General features: G+C 44.1%; 1 protein-coding gene across 5 annotated transcripts in view; it reads left to right on the forward strand.

The window, feature by feature from the left end:
- The window catches only part of pknox2 (pbx/knotted 1 homeobox 2), a 71,759-nt gene that overhangs the window by 47,979 nt on the left and 18,780 nt on the right, over positions 1-5,000 (forward strand). The gene's annotated exons all lie outside the window — the stretch shown is intronic.

Genomic DNA, 5,000 nt, shown 5'->3' on the forward strand with positions numbered 1-5,000 from the left:
AAAGCACGCAGAGCGTGTTTTTTTATCCGCTCGCTTTGTATAATAATAATTTCCATCCATCCCAATAGCCCTGAAGTGTATATTGTTAACTTCTATAGAGTCATGTCTTGATTTAAATGGGTGAACCTAGATGCAGGCACCTGTTGTATTGACAGATGTACTTTATATGTTTATGTTTGTTTTGGGTGATGAACTACAGTAAATTAATTTGAGGAAAGTCTTTCAAAACACTGGCTTTATATTGTAGCATTTGCTATGGCACAAACTAATCGCCCTAAACAAACTGAGCTGCATTTGTTTTGATCAGCATATTACTTCAATATTGATAGATGCCAATAACAAACTCGTATTATCTATTTATGAAGTTATTTATTGAGGAGACAGCGTTCCCTCCCTCCCGGTGTGGGCCTGGGAAAACCCCTAATCCAACCAATCGGTCTAACTGCAAAACACCGTTGCACATCCGTAGTGCTTATTGGCCTCCATGGCACCACACCGCTCTGTGATTGGCTGGCTCGTCTAGTGGCACTGCCTCCTCACATAAAAAAAGAAAACAAGTCACAAAATCAATAACAAGGCCACACACAATAAACACATGCACACAAAGAATAGGCACACTCAAAACCACACACACACACACACACACACACACACACACACACGCACACAAAATCAGACACACAAACAGAAACACACACAGTAACCCACGCACACACCTCTCCTCAGCAGCCATAGGTATCCTGTCAGTCGGGTTGCCTGAACCGCTCCTAAGGCATTCTGCTGCAAAGTCCTCACCACGGCCTGGGGCTGAATCTCTCAGCTCCTCTGAGATACAAGGGCTCCCTTTGATGTAGGCAGCCGTCTTGGAGTGGCTGCGGGTGGTGGGGGGAGGGGGAGGAGGAGAAGGAGGAGGAGGAGGAAGAGGAAGAGGGGGGGAGGAGGAGGAGGACGGAAAATAAATATATAAAAAAAACCTTTCCAGATCTTCACTGCACTTTTGGGAGCCTTCGTAATGCGCCCTCTGCCTTGCCCCCCTCCTTCCTTCCTTCCTTCCTTCCTTCCTTGCCTCCTCCGTTGCTTCCTTGATTCCTTGAGGCGGGTGGAAACAAGAGCAGGGAGGAGGACTGAAGCACTCATACCTGGAGAAGGGGAGAGTTTGAAAAGTCAGTCCGTCAGTCTAATGAGGGTTCGGAGTAGGTCACTTTTGATTGCGTCGGCCATACTCTTGAGTTTAAAGAGTAGTTGTACTTTGAAGGCTTAGTTGTAGTTTGTAGTGAGTCTTTTCAGTTTTGAACACAAAGCAGACAAGTAACATATCCTGTTAACCCTGTGGGTTGATTTAGTTCGAACTTTGTTGCTGCTCATTTGTATATTATTTTGCCTATATTATACTTGATGTTGGTCTGTGTGCATAAAGTTCTGTGTGCAGCCTGTAATCATCCCAAACCTTTCTATCAATTCGGGCAAGATGATTGATGAGCTTCATAGCTGTATTGATAACCAATTCTCAAAGTATAAGAAATTATACCCCGGATCATAAACAGTTACATAGCTACTTTTCTAAGTCAATGATTCTAATGTGCATCCCAATGTCTTCATAGCTTCTGCTGCATTCCTTGGCTGTACTTTCTTTAAGGAGAGAACTGTACTTTGGTTTGGGAGCTCGCTTTGCAAACACCTTCTCTGGCCCCATGGTCATTTGGTTTGGACATTCATTATGACTTGAAGATGAAAGTTTTCCGTGGTTAAACAAATACAATGTGGCTGTAGTTCTTATTGCGGTTTATCTAGCAAGACTTTGGTTCTCTCGTCCTCAAGCAAATGCTATTTTTCTGAGTAGGAGGCTGGCATATGGCCATTTCCATAGCATCAACCAAACAACATCTGTTGCATATGAATTACAAGTTGCTCATCTGTATTACCAGATCCAATAGTGGGTATTAAGCATGTATGTGGTTACCGCATTGTATAAGTAAAAACAACACTGAAGGAACAACACTGATGAAATAATTAATATACTAATATACTCAATATATCACTGCGATAATTCGGAATTGTGCTTCCATGTATGCTCTTGACATATAATTTTATACTTTAGCCTGAACACACAAGCAATCTGGCCAAAAAAACATTTTGGTTGCCTTATTGTAGTGCGGTGACTTCTTAACAAGCAATGAAACCCTTCTTCTTTTTCGTCTTGTGCTCTCGTGCATTTACACATCATTTATATGGGGAATGCATCTCTTTATGTTCTCTTATTTATTTATTTAGTGCGAGTCTACGCAGGCTTTAATGCTTCCCTTTCTCGCTAATGGCTGGCGACGGCGCAACTTTGTGTCAACGCGTCTGCTTGTTCTATGCTTCTTTGTCTCTCTGCCCCGGCGTGTTTATTAGCGGTGGAATGGATGTGCGATGCGGTGATTAGCTTAATGAGCAGTGGCATTTAAGACTTCCTTCTGGATTCCGCTGCCTCTCATTATCAAATCACTGCTCAGGGTTTGTTTGTCAGTGCACTGATATGCTCAAGAGTTTCTGTCTTCCTTTCTGTCTTTGGCGTTAATGTTTTTGTTTTATTATCTTGGCAATGTTCCGTGTTATGCTTCTGAAAAATCTGTGGAAAGTGTGTGGTGGAGCAGATGTAGGACATACATAGAACATGTTGTCTGTGGTACAAAATACACAGAACATACAATCCATGCTACAACATACATGGTACAACATACATAGAACAGTCTTTGGCACAACATACATAGAACATACAATCCATGGTTAAAAATACATGGTAGTACATACGTAGAACATATAGTCTGTGATACAACATATAGAACATACAGTCCATGGTACTGCATACAGTATGTGGAACAAACATAGAACATACAGTCCATGGTACAACGTCCATAGAACATACATGGTGGAACATGCAAAAAGAAGACACAGGTCATGATAGAACATTCATAGAAAATACATAGAACATACAGTCCATGGTATAACATTCATAGAAAATGCATAGAACATACAGTCCATTGTAGAACATACATAGAAAATACATAGAACATACAGTCCATTGTAGAACATACATCGAAAATTAGAACATACAGTCCATGGTGGAGCCTAGAACATTCATGGTGGAACATGCAAAAACAAGGCTTCTAGGAGGTTGACGGCTATGAGTCTATGAAAGTGATGAACAGAAGACTGCTGCTAGTCCTCATGCATTTATTAATATTTATGAATAATTAATCAGCCAGAGGCAGCATCACACAGCAGATCCATCAGCAGTGACCTAGCAGACGCTGGTCGACACAACCTCTCTGTATTACCTGGGAAGTCTCATTAAATAAAAAAGTTAACAACAGGGCTGAGCTGGTATAAGACCGCAGCTTTATTGCTTGCCGCTAAACTTCCATATGTTCTTCGATAACATAGTTATGGTTGGTGTAACAATACAGAAGACCATGTAAAGGCAGTGCAAATGATCCCACTGAAATCATAATGTTTTTTTCCATGTTTTAAGTGTACACAGGGTATACCTCGAAGTAAAGTGTACAACTAAAAAACTGAAGCACAGGGGGAAGAATTCAGACGTATAAAACCCTTCAAATGTGCATTAGGAACATTCCAAGTGGGATCGGAAATGTACAGCATCGCGTATGTGATCAAGGCATTTGGCGCATTGTATTCCACAATAAGACCCAAAGTGTTTCAATGTTCAGACGTATAAAACCCTTCAAATAAGCATTAGGAATAGGAATATTCCAAGTGGGATCAGAAGTATACAGCATCGCGTATGTGATAAGACCGAAAGTGTGAGTGTTTCAATGTGCCGATCCAATCTCAAAGCTGGGTTTCAAGAAATAGGATGTGTTCCATGCTGCACAGTGGTGGTGGGATGCCTGCAGCACAGCAGCCAGTGCTGCGGTGGCCCTGGCTGCGCGTGTGTGGGGCCTTCTTATCATCCACTGGCTGTCAGACAGGCTGTTTGCCAGGAGGCTCTCTCCTGCTGGTCAGCCTGGGGAGTTGTGCATTGAAACGGGATAGTCTTTTAGCGCGCCGAGGTCTGGGGGCACGTCGTCATATGGGAATTGGAATGCATATACCCTGATGTGTGTGTGGGTTTGTGTGTGCGTGTGTGTGTGTTTGTGTGTCTTTGTGTGTGTACCATCAAACGTATCTATGTTCTTGTGAGTGTGTATGTGACTGTGTGTGTGTTTTGTCGTTCTGTTTGTGTGTGTGCCTTCAAATGCGTCTATGTTCTGTGTGTGTGTATGGGAGCCCTTTTGTCTCGCCTGCTATAGAGAACATTGGTGCTCACGGGCCAGGCTCAGTACTGTGTCATCAAACCCTCCAGTTATACCCCCCCCCCCCATCACCCAACTGGCCCATCCTGTGGCCATGATGTGTCCATGACAGCCCAGCAGTGGCCCTCCGATGCCTTCCCTATGGGGCCGGCGCCGGAGCTCTACCTAGCGCCGTGCCACCCCGGGCGCTGAACCGCTGAGCAAGGCGCCAAGCTGGGAGGAGCCTATTTTTGCATCCCCCCAGTGTTCAAACATTTTCAACTCTCACGCTGACCTGGCGGCGACGCTCTGCGCTAACAAATCACGTTCCAATCGGAGGTTTTGTTAGTGAAAATACAATAATCCCCATCTGTATAGATTCGTGATCCCATGAGATTGTGTGTGGTTCACTCTACCTAGCGCTGAGGCTGGCATCCACAAGTCATTCTTAGACGATCTAGTGTGTTAGTGCGTCTATAGAAGTGTGCTTGTGTGTGTGTGTGTGTATAGAAGTGTGTATAGAACCACCACCACCACACCCTGCCCCCTGAGCCCCCATCACGCAGCTCCCCAGCTAACAGCTCTAGCCGCTGGGTGGCTTTAAGGGAGATGGTGCCTTCTCTTCCTTCTCCTCTCTTTCCCTTCTTAACAGGTAAACGTGTGTGTGTGTGTGTGTGTGTGTGTGTGTGTGTGTGTGTGTGTGTGTGTGTGTGTGTGTGTGTG

The sequence above is a fragment of the Gadus morhua genome, chromosome 7 (assembly GCF_902167405.1).
Source record: "Gadus morhua chromosome 7, gadMor3.0, whole genome shotgun sequence".
NCBI lineage: Eukaryota > Metazoa > Chordata > Actinopteri > Gadiformes > Gadidae > Gadus > Gadus morhua.